Here is an 18,101-nt window from a genome sequence, read left to right on the forward strand (position 1 = left end):
CCCGGTCCCTGAGGAAGCAGCGGGTTTATCCCCGTCCCGGTCATCCCTCATCCCGCTCCATGAGGTAACAGCGAGCTCCTCGCCGGCCTTTGCATCCCTCATCCCGCTCCATGAGGGAATTAGCTAGCTCCTCGCTATCCCGTTCAGCCACCATCCCGCTCCTTCAGGGAGCAGCGAGCTCCTCGCCGTCTCGTTAATCCCTTCATCCCGCTCCTTCAGGGAATAGCGGCCACGTCCCCGTCCCGTTCATCCACCATCCCACTTCCCGAGGGAATAGCGACTTCATCACCGTCCCGTTCGTCCTGTCAGGAAAATTAATCCACACACACCACAGGTGTGTCCAAAGAGGAGGCAGAGGAGTCCTGTAACTTTATTCGAATAAAGGGAGAGGCCATGGGCATTTCCCATGAGGTCTCTCAAATTGTTAGAGGACGCAGCCTCCTTTTTATCCTAATTTCCAGGCTGTGTTTCCCTCTCTCTTCCCCCTTTGTCTGAAGTACTTGAGAGGTACAGACTTCCCAAATCTCTTAATACAGACCCCTTTCTAATGTGTAGGCCCCCCTTTTCTTTTTTCCTTGTGTTCTTTTTCTCTAAATCCAGAGGTTTAGCGCAGGCTTGAGTGAGTAGCAGTCTCTGTCAATTAGTGAAATTTATGTTTGCCCTTGCACTGCTTCTTTCACCTCTCAGTATCTGACCTTGTCTACCATCAGGCCCACAGTTTGTTTGTAAAGACATCTCCTTGTTCCTTTCACAGAATTCACAGAATGACCAGGTTGGAAGAGATCTTAAGATCATCAAATCCAACCCAGCCCCTATACCTCAACTAAACCATGGCACCAAGTGCCACATCCAATCTGTTTTTAAACACATCCAGGAATGGTGACTCCACCACCTCCCCGGGCAGGCCATTTCCAGAACTTTATCACTCTTTATGTGAAAAACTTTTTCCAAATATCCAGCCTATATTTACCTTGGTGCAGCTAAAGACTGTGTCCTGTGGTTCGGTCAGTGCTGCCAGGTGAAAGAGACCAACCCCACCTGACTACAACCACCTTTCAGGGAGTTGTAGAGAGCGATAAGGTCACGCTGAGTTTCCTTTTCTCGAGGCTGAACATCCCCAGCTCCCTCAGTCATTCCTCACAGGGTTTGTGTTCACAGCCTCTCTGGCCTTGTTGCCTCCTCTGGATGCACTCAAGCATCTCAACATCCTTCCCAAAGTGAGGGGCCAGAACTGGATCACCAGAAAGGCGATGGAAAAGCCCTGAAGGATGTGAGGATTTCAGGGGAAAATAGCAGCACCCGCCTGGTTGGACATATTTATGTTGAAGACAAGCTGATGGTGCTGTCTGGACTTGTCCTCAGAAGCTTCTAAGGATGGCACTTGTAAATGTGTCACCACCCTTACTCAAAGATGAGTGGAGTGGTGTTTCTCTTAACCTAGAATGAGAACGATTAGCAGTTAATCATCTCCTTTTTCTCTTAAGCCTTACAACTAGGAAAAGTATTTAAACCATTAACTGAAAATTGAAGCTGGAGCTAACTGCAGACTTCCACAGCTTTTTATTTAAAAGATAGGCACAGTGTTTCACATTCTTCTGGTATTTTATTTCTCATCCCAGGGTTCTCAGAAGTAGCTCCTAAAGATTTTGTAACTTCATGACTCATTTTCAGGCATACTGACTCTGTATCACAGATCAACAGTTTTTCCATTCAGAGCCACAGGTTGCCACGTGGACCTTTCCAGTGTCTTTAAGATTTTCTGGATTTTTTCCATGCAAAGTTTTATTGCTTCTGCATTTACATTTTACAAAATCTTATCTAACCGTAGGGCTATGTCTCCCTGCTAGAAATGCTGTTTGGGTTTACATTTTTAAAAACCCTCCTGGTAACTGATGTTGTCAACTTTTTCAGTGGAAAAAAATGATCCTAAGGGATAGTATAAAGAAAAACTTTGTATTAAGTTTAAATTACCGGCTTAGAAATCAGAGTTGAGAAACAGAAAGAATGGGAAGACACAAAATCCATAATAGGCAGAAAAAGCCAAAAATATTTCAAATTAGCTAGTAAGTAGCTGAAAATCAGAAAAGGAGAAAAATTATGGATGTGGGAAAACCTATAAAATCTAGGCATCCCACTAGGCCAAGCAGAGCTACAGGGTATTGGAAAATATGACTAAGAACATATGGAATTAATTCTGTAAAGAAACCTGCCTACATTTTTTCTTAAAGTCTCCAAAGCTTGTGCTAGGCCTAACTCAGGATTCAATCAGACTGTTTTTTTAGCAGCGGTCTCACACCTTCTCCCTGGTAGCACCTCCATTGAAATAGTTTATTCCCCACAGTCTGAAAATGTTTTTTTTTTTTAAATACACTAATTCTGTGTCCTCAGAGGGCACAACCCTCTGTAGGTACTTTGCTTAAAACAGAATTTTTTAGAGGGGGTAGGAACTGTGAAATAGGCTTCAGTTTTCCAAGAAAGTCTAGAAAGTCTTTCTTGAAAAAGAAAAAGACTTTATTGGTACAAGAAAAAGAAGGGAAGATCAAAAAAAGTTATTACTTACAAATAGAAGTTTAGCAAGCTTAAAATAAAGAAAAAAAAGAAAGACGTACTGCTGAGTTTTATTGTTATAAAAATGGCAACTATGTATCACGTTCCAGTGATTGAATTAGCTCAGAAATGTTGCTGACAATAAATAAAGCTATCCTAGTGAAACGTTATGATTCTGGTGCTATGATTACAATGAATAATGCAGAGAGTCAATTAAATAGGTGTGTTAATTATACATATTTACATTTCCAAAGACTCCTTTCTTCTCTTGCATATTTCAGGGTTGGAAATGCAGTGTCTCGCCACTGAGTGGAGCTCCTTACATATTTATTAGTACAGGCGCTCTAACAGAGTTCCTACTGAGAGGTGACCTAGTGATGGTTATTTCAGCTTGTTCCTGGCAGCTGTGTGGACACAGCACTCAAGAAGTTATTAAGTGCTTAATCTCTAAAATTAATTAGCTATATAGGTAAATGGAAATCTCCAAGATACAGTAGCAGGGTAGACCTCAAATATGTGTTATTTTAACAAATGGTGAAATATTCAGTGTAGTCTGTGGGCACACTGGTGTTCTCTACCTGTTTTCGGTTTTTTGGGTTTTGGAGGGTTTTTTTTTTTAAGAAATGCCCTGCTCTAATCTGTACAGCTAATTTAGAGGGGAAAAAAAGAAAGAAAGAAAAAGAAGAGGACTTGCTGTTTACTGAAGGATGATGTGTTACAGATGCTGCATGCAGATATGTGAGAGCAATTGCAGAGCGTGTTGCTGGGTTTCCATCGGGGGATAATTAAAAATGAGTGCCAGCCTTGAGCAGTCAATTATCACTGAGTAACAAGATGAAAGATAAAAGGCAGATGTAATCATATTTCACAAATAATACATCAGTGTGCCTCTAGTCAAGGAGTCCTTTCTACATCAGCTTTTCACAGCAAGTGATATTTTTTCTAGTTTCCTGCAGCTTCTTTTAGCATTCATCTAAGGAATGTGAGTGCAGGACCACAGACACTCTTCTGTGGGTGGGTGTCTGTGGCAGGACAGTCTACTGCAGCATATCCTGAGAACATTTGGGTAGGAACTGGGGATCCATTTCCTTTTCTTGGTAGTGCATGTTTGGTAGAACAGTTTATGTATGTGATGAAGGCCAAGGAGATTGCGAAATGGGATGTACAGAACAGGGAAGAGTGTGAAGAGGAGTTTGAGGCAGCAGCAAGGAGGAGAAGTGGTTTAGCAGCAGAAATGGAAGCTGGACAGGAGGCGAAGCGGGAGATTTATTATTGTGTACCTCACAGTTGCATTTGTACCTTTTTCCTGTCTCTTCTGGTGAGGTCACATATAAGATCACTTCTTCAACCACCATGTTAGTGCCAGGATCTCAGAACAATTTACTCTTATGAGTAGAACATTGTTCCTAACATTGTCAGGATCCTTTCCATCTGTCTGGAGGGCAGGGATCCGGCCCATTCAGATCATGCACCAACCACAGAGTGATAAAATCAATAAGGTATATTTCAAATTGTTTTATCTCTGCCATTATGGCTTCTCTGTTTCTCAGTCTTCAGGTCCCTTTCTGTCTTTTGAGAGGTAACAGTTGGTAATTTTGGCCAGATAGAGAGGAGAGATGAAAAGGAAATGATTCCCCAGTTTCTATCCAAATGTCTTCAGAACATAGTGTTGCTAAAGGAAATAAAAGAATGTAAAGTCAAAACATTCATAATATTATTTTGCTGCTTCTTTTCCAGCCTCGGATTGTTCCCACTTGGTATCTCCAGCTAGCTAAATAAACATTTACCTCTGCAAAAAGAATTTCAATTCATAATAAAACCAAATCCAATTGTAAAGCTCTGCTCAAGGAGAATTAAAATTGCCTGTCAGTTTGCTTGCTTTCCAGGAAACAGCTTAGCAAAATTCTTATTCTCTAAGGATCATCACAACTGTAATACCTCTCTGTGAGCTTACTGTACTTTAAGAAACAGCAAGACAAATTTACAGGAATGAGCTTTAGCTGAGCTGGTTCATAATTGTAGTCTGCTTTGATGTTTTCACTTGTAAGATGTTTTTCACAATGCAAGATGTTTATACTTGCTGTTCTAAAAGACTAATTCAAACATCAGCCTCTTAAAATCAGCCACAGCAGACAGTCCTACTATCCCAGGAACACTTGAACTGATTTGACATAGAAAGGACATTGGGATTTTCCCTTGTTTTCAGGGGTAAAAGCTTTGCTGAAATGACAAAAAATAATCCAGGTAACATCAGTCAGGCTTATTGATAGACCTTTTCTAATCACTTTTTGAACAATCATGCAGATTTTCTTCAGATTCTGCTTTTTAGCAGTCACTTGCAAGTGCAGTTTTGAACCAATAATAGTAGTAGTATAAAATACTCTAATTTCTAATAAATAACACTTAGTTTGTAACTTGACAGTGAGCATCTCTTCACCAGGCAATGTGATGTTTGCTGGTTTATGAAAGCAAGTCTGGCACTGTAGAGACCAGGAACACAATAATGTTTTTCTGCTACAACTTGCACAATAATTTAGTTTTGAAAAAATAATTTTTTTTTTTTTTTTTAATGAGGGAAATTACTATGTACTAGACTGTGCATCCCTTTTAGGCACACCAGAAAAATAGAGGATAGCAAGAAAAAGGTAAGAAAAACTACTCATATGTGACATATATTTGTGTTATTTGGAAAAAATACTAGATTGTATAAAATTTCTTTGCATAAACAGCAATTCATATTATTGTCTCCATCCTCAGGCCATAAAGATCTCAACTTTTAAAGAAATACTGTTGCTCTTCTGAGACTTGAGAATATGTTCCATTTCAAAACAACTTTAAGCTACATTTGTCTCTGGACTGAATCCACCAATGTCATCACTATTAGATCATGGATTAATTTGGCTCATGTATTATGCTTGGAGTAACTACAGTTGTGGGGTTTTGGACTTTTGCCATGATCAAACTTTGAAAGAAATTAATAGCACCAATGGTAGAAGATGGTGGCCATGCTTTTACACAGAGGAGACAGAAGACAAAGATTTGCAAAGGGGTTTTTTTTTATTATTACTGAAATTTTGGGAACAAAGATTATTGTCCCAAGATGCATAACAATTACAACTGGAAGGAACTGAAAATATTTAATGGTGGAGTGAGTTGAAAAGATAGGAGTACCCTCATTACTCTTGTTCAAGATGCTTATACAGATATTTGGAAAATTCGTTAGTATAATGAAGTTATTTGCCAGTTGGGTTTCTGTGACACTTTCCCATTTAGTGCTGCGCATCCATGTCTCTATGGTATGTAACATACAGACTAGGTTTCCCAAAAGTGTATTTCATGTTTCTTTTCTTTTGTTTCTTGATGATGACAGCTTGGCAAGGTGGAAGGAGGCTTTAGTTCATCTCACAGCCTTGTCCAATCCGGTCTTTAATAGTAATGGGTCACCTGCCATTTTGGATGCTAAAAACTAGAACCTTATTTGCATGTGGATGTCGGTGTGACCCAGGTTTTATATAGCATTTAATACAGATATATAAATACCTTCATATGACAGAGCAGTTTAGGTTTTGGTTAGAAGTGGCTGGCTCTCAGACCAGGTAAAAATAGAAAAAGAAATAATCTGTAGACACCCCTGCTGCTTGATTCCAGGTGAAAATACTCTTTGCTTTTAGTTAGAGGTTCATCTGCTGGCTGAGCATGAAGCAAGGAGAAATCAACAAGTTCCCAAAGCAGCCCCAGACCCATCAAGAGCCTTTGAAGTTTAACAACAAAGCCTATTCCAAGGGCATAAGTATTGGGCCACTGTAAGGAAAAGTCATTAAGCAGTTAATCTTAGGCCTTATCTCAAAGTGCTGCATTTCTATGGAAACTGAGTACTTGGCTCTGAGCATATGATAGGAGCATATCCCAGGAATTATTGTAAGAGTATTGGAGCAGAGATAGCCAGTTCTGATAGTAACATTCTCTAGTCCTGCTTGTCATCTTGTCATCTCTCTCCCCACCCCGGTTTTATAACTAATCTTTTACCTCGATTTTTGTCCTCGTGATTTACATCTTTGTGGGGACAGTAAATCCAAAGGAAGCATGAATTCCGCCGTTTCAGAGACGTTCCCTGAGATAGCTGGGGCACGCTTGATTTACTAAAGTAAGGAGGACCTCTTGTGGGTATTTTATCAAGCACAGGTTTTTGGGAAGGAATTTTTCTGACCAAGAAAAAAAATCATTTTACAGAGCAAGTAACACTCAACAACTCCTGCAAATCCCTTGAACACTGTGACCACTTAAGGGTTGACAGCTGCAAACAAATTACAGGCAAAGCTCTGTATGACAGTAGCATATCTGGGATTTTCAACTTTATATTTTTTTATATAAATAATATGCTTTAAAATAATTAATGTGAATATAGTCCTATAATCAAAAATATGCTTCTAGTATCTCACTTATTCGAGGCTCTGAACAACGAATCATATGTGAAGTGGGAAATGGGAGCAAGAGTTTGGAAAGTAATGGCTGGTAACCTACTGAAAAGATATGAGTAATTTAACTGCAGGTTACATTGTGTAACAGTCAAAAAAAAAAAAAAAAAAAAAAAAAAAAAAAGAAAATCTATTAAAAATTTGCCCAGCACGTGGAAACGGGCTATTACTACAGCTGGCAAGAGCTACAGAGGTTTCCATCTGTAGATCATTCGACAAATATGTGCCAACTTGAAAGACCAAAACCTGCTATCAGTTATTTTGTCAAAGCCCTCCTATTGACAGCATCACAGGAGAGGCCAAACACAATTGACTCTCACACTCTGCACAATCTTCCTTCTTCTTGTGAGAGTTAAAATACGTTGGCAGAAAGTTTTGAAGTTATGTATTAGTACATTTATTTCGTTCTACTGAAAAAAAAAATAGATTTATCCTACACATTCCGTTAAACAGCTGTCAGATCAACATCTATCTGTCAGATCCCCAGCACTGCTGACTGAAGTGAGTCTGAAGTGAAACACAGTTACTGGATGTTTGTTCAGAGCTATAATGAGATTGAGTCGATAAAAACAAGCAATGCTTTCATAGGCTCTTAATCTGACTGCAAGTACCGTGGAAAACAGTGATAGGAAGCACAAAGGTTTCAAGATGAAACCTCTATTAATTCTTTTGCTGAGAATATTCATGCTTCTACAAAAAAAAACCCAGTGCTGTGCTTTTATCTTAACGGATATTACTGAAAGTAGCTCGATTCCACATGCAGATACCACATGATTGGCTTTAAGCTTGTAGTTGCAAAATGTTTTACAAGTCAATCCCTACTTGTATAATGCATTAAGCAAAAAGCCAAACTTTCAACTCTTCAAGTCTATATTTGGGTTGTTTTCACAAAACAAGTTAAATGAGCCTAAGATTACTTCTAAAATATTTTCCAGAAAACTAAAGTTAGCTTTTAAACCCCATTTCCACTAGAAAATGAAGGTTAAATATTTTTGCTTTGAGATCTGGGTTCATTGAACTCTCTCAAGTCCTAACACAGGCACAAGCCAAAAAACCCATGAACCAACAGTTCATACAAACTCCTGAGAGCCAAATCAGCTGACTCTGGCAGAGCACAAATGTTTTTAAACTCATTTCAGCTTCTTTTATGAAGATAATCCAAGCAGTACCAACTTGCTTTTTCCACCAGCATCTTCTTTGCTTCTCCCAGAACAAAATGATAACATTGGAGTCAAAGATTTGCAGTGTCATGGAGTCATGGCCTAGATTTTTTGTACTGCAGCAACAAATCTGCAAGACAGCAGATACTTGTTTTATAATATAGAAAGCAAAATAACAGAAACCATGATCTTTTTTTAACTAGCCACAGTATTTTAGAGAAAGCTGGAATGCCCTGTCTCTCATGTAAATGTACAGTACTCCATTTAACATACTTCTTTTATTTATTCTATCTTGGTAATCAACTGCTGCCTTTGAGAGGATGATAAAATTAGTTTTTATTCCCCCACACAAACACACACATACAATGTAATGTATCGTGACCGATTTACTCTTTTTAGAGAAACTAAAAAAAGGAGAAATGCACAAGAGCACCCTTGTTTGAATAAATACTGGGCTGTCTGTATGGAATAACAATTATATGCTGAAGCTAGAGCAGATGTATGGGTGTGAATCACATAAGGGTAGGTTGGGGAATTATAATCAGCTAAACAGACCTAAGAATCAATCAGGAGTGGAAATTTTTCTCTGGTTAAACAGCAGATTTTTCTGACTATTATGGGGCAGAATGGGGGAAGTGATTTTTCAGCCCATGTTTTGCATGTATAGTGTGAAATTTCCTGAAGTGTAGGACATACATTTGTGGCACAAAAATGCAAAATAAAATGAGATCTGGCACTGCCATTGGCAGCCACTGTTACAACTGATGAAGAAAATTTGTGGATCCCTTTTTTAATACTCTGCAAGAAGAACAACTCTGGAGTGAGGATGACATGTGAATGCTATTTTTTCCTGGGTTTTGCCATACCCTCTGGCCTAGCTCAGATTTGGACTTTTTTGTATCACTGCCAGCTATCCAAGTGTTAGTACAGTCAGTAGAAGGAGGCAATAAAAGTCACTTTCTTTAAAAGATGAGGTCAGCTTCTGTGGCACAAATGATGCAAATAATGGTGTGTCTTCATGGGAATTTCTGATGTTCCTTTGATATTTTCATATAGAGGGTCATCTCAAATGTCCTTTGCCTACTTTTCTTCGTAATTTCTGCATTATCATACAAAAAAAAAAAAAAAATCATTCCAGTCATTCAGTGGCTTTCCCAGCACTGTGTTTGTGAGCTGCCTACCTCTTACTTATTAAACAGCTTTTCCTGAACCACCAACCCAAGAGCAGAGACCAGAAACGTCAGGATCTAAATTTTATCTTCCCTCAGGTCTTTTCTTCTCTTCTTGTTGGTTTTGCATTTCACAGGTGCTGGTTGGAAATGCCCAAAGGCATCTGTAAGCTCAGAGTTCTGAAGCAGCCTCCAACAACCTGCCAGCAGCATCTTCCATCAGCTCCAAGGAGAAGCAAATGGACTGAGAAGAACGGGCCATTAGCAGTGGTTGCACAGCAGTGACCTCTTTGATTGGGTGGCATTTACTCAGTGAGCCAGCGAGCCTTTTTTTTTTTTTTTTTTTGTCCACCTCCCTCATTTTATCTGGGAGTTTTGTGGGCAATCTTGGATAAGAGTTAAGACAGAAAGGCAAAGAAACAGGACTAAAGTCATTGCTGGGGTACAGCGGGGAAATGTGGGGTCTTGCAGTCCTGCTCTTGCTGCTCTGATACCTCCTCTGAGTGGAGATTTGACAGTAATGTTTCTAATTTCATTACAAATGCATTACTCTACCAAAAGATTTTATTGTATTATACTCCATCCAGGGTTGAAGAAAGTTTCTATGCTATTATCCCTTCTACAGAAATTCCACGTACATTAGGTGCTTCCCAATAGACATGTAGCTGCTCCTGGCAGTTAAGATATTTCTAATTAAAATTAGATTTGAATTAATTAAAATAATTCCAAATAATTTGGAAAACTTAAAAAATAAATATGAGTCTTGGATATGATTACTGAGCAGGGACTTAAAAAATCAAGACTATTTCTAGTGGTAATTGGAATTACCACTTGTTTCCAGTTAATCTACTGGGCATTTGTAAAGTTATAGAGAAAGTAGATTGGACACTTACTTCTATTTCCACAAGCTTTCTGATGTAGATTTAAACACTCAGATTTAGTCTCATAAATTTACTCATAAACACATAAATTATTTACTCATACACATAAATCACATAAGTTTACTCACATAAAACTCAGTGAATTGAAGAAAAGATGGTGCAATGAAAGCAGAAATGAAACCTACTGCAATCCAACCCTAGCAGTCATGTGTGGGTTGACTGCTGTATCCTGTCTTACAGACAATATCGCCACTCCCAGGGACAGACACATACAACAAACCTGTCACATTTGGGCTCCACAACATGACAATCTGCAAAACTAACCTGGAGTGGCTTCTGACTGCCAAAGAAGAATATATTTAATTATGGAAATCACAAGCTTCCTTCGGAGAAATAAGTCCACCATGAATTTCATGGAAGCAACAGGAGCATAAAGATAACAGTGTATATTGGAAGCCTACCCATTTATCACACTATTTCATCCCTCTGTTTTTAGACAAAAATCGTTCTCAGGAAGTAGTAAGGCTTGCAAATGTTTTTATTGCTGGATTAACTGGATTTTATTAAGATAACAGAGAGCAACAATGCACAAAAAGGGCAAGACTTTCCTGTGGCACAGGATAGAAACTCTGTGTGAATATTCAAAGTTTTGATGGCATTTTGATGGAATTTCTAACCATTGATGCAGAAAACCCATTTACAACACAAAGTGGAACAGGCTAATGAACAATTTGGCCACTCAGTGCTACATGGGAGTCAGTCACTTCCTCTGTCATGGTTTAAACCCAGGCAGGCACCAAGCACCACGCAGCCTCTCACTCGTCCTTGGCTCTGTGCTAGCTCTGCTCAGCAATAACAAAAACATCTCTCTGTTATCAACACTGTTTCCAGCCCAAATCCAAAACACAGCCCCTCACCAGCCACTGGGAAGAAAATTAACTCTACCCCAGCCAAAACCAGCACGCCCTATCTAAAGCATTGTGAGATCAGTAAGGAGCAAGAATTCCTTTCCTGCCAAGTTGCCCTGGACAGAAATCCTGCTTCAGTAGTTACATGATACCACTTGGGGAAAATGGAGTGATACCAACTATACATCAAGTATAATTGTTTGGATATGTAATTTTCCACAGAAGGACTCGGCATCAAAAATTCCACAGTATTTAATGCTTGAATGAAGAACCAGTTATTCAGATTAATGGTGTGCCATGCCAAAATAACAGTAGCTGCCTCCCAGAGCTATCAGTGCAGTTAGAATATATTTTCTTCCTTCCATCCAGATGTTGATGTGATCAGAAATATCAGCCAATTTATTAAGTTCAGAAGCAGCATGGCCAAATCTCATCCTTAATCTTGATCCCATTTCCTGGTATCCTGCCAGAAGAGATCCTGGCTACAGCAGCCCATCAGTTACCATGGTTGTCCAAAGGTAAAGACAACACCAGGGCTTACTGCTGAAGAATGCAATGTCTTATTTTCAGGGGGATTTAGTGCTGCAGATATTTTGTGTCTGATCTTTTTAGCTTCAGGTCTACTCTGTCTGCCAATTTGAGGGTCAGATCCTAATCTTCAAAGCCATCAGCAAGTTTTAATCTCTTTACTATTGGCAGAGCATCGCTATCTGCACTATAGCTAAAGAGCTGCATGCTCTCAAAAGCAGCTCAGAGTGTCCAGGACAAAATACACGAAGGCTGAAGACAGATGGGTTTGGCAGAGGGACTTCACTACTGGGTAATCTCCTCAGCTCAAGACTCAGCAGTCCTGAACCATAAAACCTTGTCTCCTTTCCAGAGTTACCTGTTTTCCTTGTGGAATGTTCCACTCATATTTCTGCTACACCTTTTTTTTTTTTTTTTTTTTTTTTTTTTTTTAAATATCAGAAACTTAGAACTGTGAGCAAAGATTACTCAGGTTTATTTACAATCTAGAATGAGCAAACCTGCTGTCATTGAAAAGTACTTGCACAATAATTAAAAAATAAATTATGTTGCTTATTTTGAGATACTTTTAACTGACATGATGGAAATAAATGCAGTTAGTTCCCAGATTTAAGTGATTTTTTATACACCTGCAGACCTTTCTCATGAAAAGCGTCTTTTCCAGTAGAACTGAGTTGATTTGAATTATAAAGTAAATTTTTCATTACAGACAAAGATTTATGTTACATATTCAGCTCCCTTAAGAAATGGTTTGCCCATATTCTGATGGAGATAATCCCCTGCAGCTGGTGATTCATGCTGAGATTGCTCAAGCAAGTGTTTGATGCAAGATTTACATTTGCAGTAGAGTGCCTACATTGTGTGAAGGGACTCTTGCAGAAAAATTGATTTATTTTTCCTTTATAAGCAATCAGGAGTGTTCCAAGTGGTGAGGCAATGCTGGGAGTCAGGTACCAGCATGAAAATCTTCTGATCCATACAGCAGCCTCCTGTTTGCTTCATTTTTTTAATGAGGAGGAGGAAATAAAAGGGAAATGTTGAGCAAAAACAACCAAATACTGACCCCATACCTATTATTGCATTTATTTTGCAGTTATTTTTCTGTCTTGGAGTAGGACAACAGGAGAACTTTGCCTGTTTATATTTCTATGATTGTTTAGGAGGGAAAGCAGAGACTCTTCTTGCCCCAGTGGTGCTTGCTTTCATAGCCATCTTCCTGTTTGGCCAGAAACACTGAAATAATTAAATCAGCACCACTAATTGCTGCAGCTTCATTTTCAAACTTTCAGTATTTAATGGTTTTATTTGATACTTCAGAAAAAAAAAAAATTATTAATCCAAGAGCACCTTATGGGCTCAGAGTTACAGTGAAACTAAAAATGTCTTCATTTATTATTTCCTAGCTAGATTGCATAATTTGTGATATTTACAAAATATAACAATTATAACTATATTATATGTAGTTATTTATTATATATTTAATTCTTAATTATATAGTGCATATAAATATTACAATTTTGCGAAAGACTCTGTTCTAGATATCAATTTTTCTTCTGAGAGAACTTTTTTATAATTTAAATATTAAATGGTCTGCCCTCAAAGACACTTTGCAGATTCCAGTTTTGTGATTCACTGGTGAAGAGAGTTATTTTCAACCTTTCCCATGATCTCAGTGTCATGGGATTTTTCTTCTCTGGGAGCCATGATGACACAAATAACATTAGCAATAATAAATGGTTTATCCATATTGAATTTGTGATAAGAAATCAACTCATAACTCCTGATAATTTCTTGGTGGGCAGGAGGTTTTGTTTCCAGCTGCCAGTACAAACCCAGCTGCTAACAGCTGGGGAAGGCTGCTTAGACTCAACCAGATGTCAGCAGAACTGCCATTTATTTACACCTTTTTCTTGTGCTTCCTGTGTAATTTGTCAAATTACATACTCTCTCTGTTTCAGATAGTATCTGTAAAATGGGATCCTTTAGATTTCCTTCTATTTGACTATAAGCAGGTTGTTACAGTTTGTGTCATCTCTGCCCTTGTAGCTCAGCACTTCACAAAGGAAAATAATAGGAGTGAAAATGAATATTGAGTGTTTATCACAAGGGGAGCCTGATTTTGAAGCCTGTAAATGTATTCATGTATCTGCATATAATGAATAAAGTTATTAATAAAGTTATAAAACTTTCAAATTATGAGGAGGCTTATCCAGTGTGCAAATTCCTGATACTGCAGGTGGGGTTACCACATCTAGCTGGTGATTTCTCAGCTACTTAATGCACATAGAAAGAGAAATCCCTATCCCTCCAACACATTTCCCCCACTTCAGGAAGACTCTGTTCATTCTGTTTCTGTTTTGTGGTTAAATTAAGGACATAAATTTCTTGGAACCTTCCATACTAAACTGATACAGAAGAATAAATAACATTTCAAAAGAACAGCAAAGGCAGTACCAGTGTGCCTGAACATTGGGTAATTGTCCATCCTCCTGTATTTTCTCCCCACTCTGGCTCAGTGTGTTTGGTCCAGCTGCTGGAAGAAGATGTTCTGGTGAAGCTGCTGCCTTTGCCACGGCATCAGAGAGAGCTGCAAGGTCACTCTGAACCTCCAGCTTCTTGGTCTGCAACTAAAAACACCATTCTTGTGTTCAGGCTTCTGGGGTAGCGTTATCTCCCTGGAGTTTGGTATCAAATGGCCCTGCCTGTTCCAGCTAGGTCACATACTGTGCTTGGGAGCCACCAGCTTGTGCTAGGTCAGGTTAAGTTCTCACTGTGCCTCATTAATGGCTTGCTTGTGTTGAAAGATTAATGAGGAAAAAGTGGCAGAATATATTGATATTTATGGTGTGTTTTGGCAAAGGAGGTTATAAAATCAATAGAGGAATTTCATCCCAAAATCTGTCACAGCACATACCTGAATACAGACACCACACCAGACAGGAATTTTGCATATGGTATATTCATTTATTTTTACAGCAGGAATAACTGTCTTAGGGAAGTGTGTTATCTGTCTCTCTATTTTTTACAATGAATATAGTTTTGAGTATAATCAAATTATATTTGTAAGATACTGCAAGGTATATTGTATGAGGACAACATAGAATTGTTTTATATTTTCAAAACTACATTTGTTGTACATACATTTGATTTTTTGTTTAGACAAAGGAACAGACCCATACCTTACCCATCTACGCTGTTTTGGTTGTTTTGAAATATTTTTTATTGTTTCAATATGTGGCCAAATGAAGTTTAATATTCTTTATGAGATCCAGGAAATTTTTCGACTGAATGATTTAAACAGTATGGTCTAAAGCATCTATAGGTTGAATTAGTAATTTCATTTTGGAGACTGTTCTGGTTCACACTCAGTACGGTCCAAGATGATAAATCCTGTTGCAAAAATGTGTCATGTTTCTAATGTGGGTAAGAATATATGTTTGTAGATTGATTTCAGAGGAGGGCTGTTTCAAATCCTTGCAAATGAGGAGAAAGAGGACAGCTTTCTTGTAACATTGCTTTGCTTTTGTTTTCAACCTCACAGCAATTGGACGCAGAACTGATATCGTCTCTCAGGCCTCTGTTGCTTTTCTGCCAAGGTCAGCTCTGCAAGCAAACTTCATATTTTACACGTGGCGGTTCCATGCTTCAGCTATTCCTCTGGTGTATTAAAAACAAGTAGGCTCCTCTCCAACATCAAATGTTCATGTCTTTGCTTTGTTTCTCTGTCTCCTTTTTAACCCTCACATCTGTTGAAGACCTAGAAAGGGGACCCACCCTCTTACCCCATCCTCAACTGCCCATTCTCCACCTCTGCTGCCCTCAGCAGGAGCTGAAGGTCTGCCTGGGACACATTAGGCTAGGAAGTTGATAAGCAGGAAAATTATTATTGTCACTTTTAATGAAGGGATGGGATCACAGTTAGTCTAAAAGTGATTTATTGCTCAGATAAACATCAGTCTCAGAGGCTGTGAGGTTTAAGAGAGCAAGCAGTCGGCCATAGCACAAAATGGCCACAAGTTCTTGGTTACAAGGCAATATAGAACTTTCTAATCCAATTAACAGTTGCCACAAAGTTTATTTTCTTTTCCTAACCTATCACCTTTACTTACTTCTGCTGCAATGTGGATACTTTTATCCAATGAGCTGCTATCTCACATACACACATATGCTTCTAAACTCTTAGCTACTCTATACAATCACACCCTACATTATAAACCCTTCACCGTCTTATCAATGCAGCTTCTCACTTATTTAAGGCATATTCGTACTTATAACTATAGAAATATAAGTTTATAATTTTTCTGCTTAATGTCTGTGTACTTTATTTTTACGTCAATCCAAGCTTCTTCTAAGGCTGCAAATCAAACCTTCCTGTGTCTGTGGAAGTTTCTATCTTTCCATTTTCAACAGAGGAACTCTTTACAGATCCCAAAGTGACCATGAGTAAGGTCAGGGATGCATAAGGATTTGTTCCTCTGAACAGCTGGGGTTCCAAAATTGCTCAGAAGAGGGAGGTAACAGTTGTAGGAGAGTGGTAGGATTCTGAGTGGCTTGTCTTAGAGCATCCTTTTGTAGCTACAGTAGTTTATTTTTTACCCCTGTCTCGGGTGTAGGATCCAAATATTAAGTATGTGCTAGTGGGTGTTCAGAATTACCTGGAAATTGCATTGTACCATTCAATTGCAAAACAAATATTCTAAACTCTCTAGTTAAGCTTTCATGCTTTGGCTGTTGCACCCTGAGTGCTGTGGGGGTTAAAATTTGGGGTTTTGTCTTGAGTGAGCTTGCGCTTAAGTGTTCACAGCTTTGGGAGGCTGATATATATACCTACACCCACTGATAGCTAATACACATGATCCTTTTATGCTTATAAAATTCCATTAAAGAACCAACTGAAAAAAACACTGTGAGTAAAATTTGCCATAGTTTTTAAAATGAAAAAATAAATCTTGATTTGTAAGTGCACATGTTTTTTGCTTCTGTTTTCTCAGAACACCCTGCTGCACAGGGAAGTGTGTGAGCAGTCAGGAAAACTTTCTGACACTGACAGGACTCTGCTGCAGAGGTGATTCCTCAACTTCACTGCTCTGTTCTTATAGTGCCCTAAAAGTACAGATAATATTTCAGTCTGGAAGCCTGATACTTTCTGGCTTTATAACTCTGTAAGCTAAATAACTCCTGTTCTGCTTTATATCTCTAACTTAATGACAAACTTCCTTTTGTAATAGGTGCAGCTGGGACAATGCAGCCCTAGAACCCACAGAATGCAAGAGCTGAGCTAATGAAGTGTTGGCTGCTGGTAAAGAAATTAAAGTATCTGCAGTTCTTCATATGACTCCAAAAGTTGTCTCATTGGTAAAAATGTAATTCTAAATTACTCACTGTTATGACCCATAAAAACATATCTGACAGCCAACTTTTTCTATTCCCAAATATCAATACAGAGTTGCAAATAAAACAAGCCAAAACCAAACCTGAGAATGAGTCCCAACAAGGTGAAATAAAGCATACTAAAATCTATGGAACTTAATGAGAAATCAAAAGCAATTTCTCTGGCATATTCCCACAGTTTAAGATAATGCAAGCAGTAATGCTGAAATAGTCAGGTGTTATTGCTCTCCTCATGGGACCCAGGGGGAGACCTGTACTTCATTTTTATTCCTATATGGTCAAAACTGCCTATAAGTGAGAAATAATTTAAAATGTGGGTCATTAAAAATCTCATTCCTCTAGTAGAAAATAATAAATCCTCTGAAGAGAAAGGTCTACTGCAATAACTTTAAAGATTTACTATCCTTAAATATCCTAAAGATAGAAATTGATGACTAGAACCAGGATAAGGTCAATATAACATTGTAAACTCAATGAAATACATCAATAAGGATGAAAAATATAAGAAATCACTTGCTGACAAATGATGATAGGGGACTGTAAGCTTTTTATTTCCAATGTATTGTGAAATTTGCATAAAAAACTTCAATCTTGCCACCAGTTAATCAACTTCTGTCTTACTTAACTCCAACCCTTAGCCCATAAAGCCTTGTTTAATAGCAGCAATGACATCTTCCTAATATGAAAATAAAACTATGAAAAGATATTGATAAGAGGAAAGCCTTCCTGTTGAAGAACAGGTCTCCTATTAAAAGAGACTCTCACACTGTTATAGCTGTTATTCAGAAATATGGGTATTTTTTTTCACTAGAAAAAACACACTTTGAACAATATTTCTGTGCTGGACAACAAAGGAATTTTATTCATACCCAGAGAATCATTCTATACTATGCATTTAATCCTTTATATTCCCTAAGAAGACAGTGACACTCCCATAGATAGAAAAGCTGGAATGGTTGCAGTTAAATTGATGCAATAGTCAGTGAAACCCAAGTCCAAAACAGATTGATACAAATTGATACATTAATAAAAATCCTTTAAT

The 18,101-nt window shown here is 38.3% G+C and overlaps 1 long non-coding RNA gene across 1 annotated transcript; it reads left to right on the forward strand.

Annotated features, from left to right (window-relative positions):
* The first annotated feature begins 15,038 nt into the window (after nucleotides 1-15,038).
* LOC121469213 (uncharacterized) lies at nucleotides 15,039-16,998 on the forward strand. Its single transcript, XR_005979157.2, has 3 exons — nucleotides 15,039-15,264; nucleotides 16,660-16,733; nucleotides 16,897-16,998. It is a non-coding gene; the product is annotated as an uncharacterized lncRNA (long non-coding RNA).
* The last annotated feature ends 1,103 nt before the right edge of the window (nucleotides 16,999-18,101 follow it).

The sequence above is a fragment of the Taeniopygia guttata genome, chromosome 1A (assembly GCF_048771995.1).
Source record: "Taeniopygia guttata chromosome 1A, bTaeGut7.mat, whole genome shotgun sequence".
In the NCBI taxonomy this organism is placed as follows: Eukaryota; Metazoa; Chordata; class Aves; order Passeriformes; family Estrildidae; genus Taeniopygia; species Taeniopygia guttata.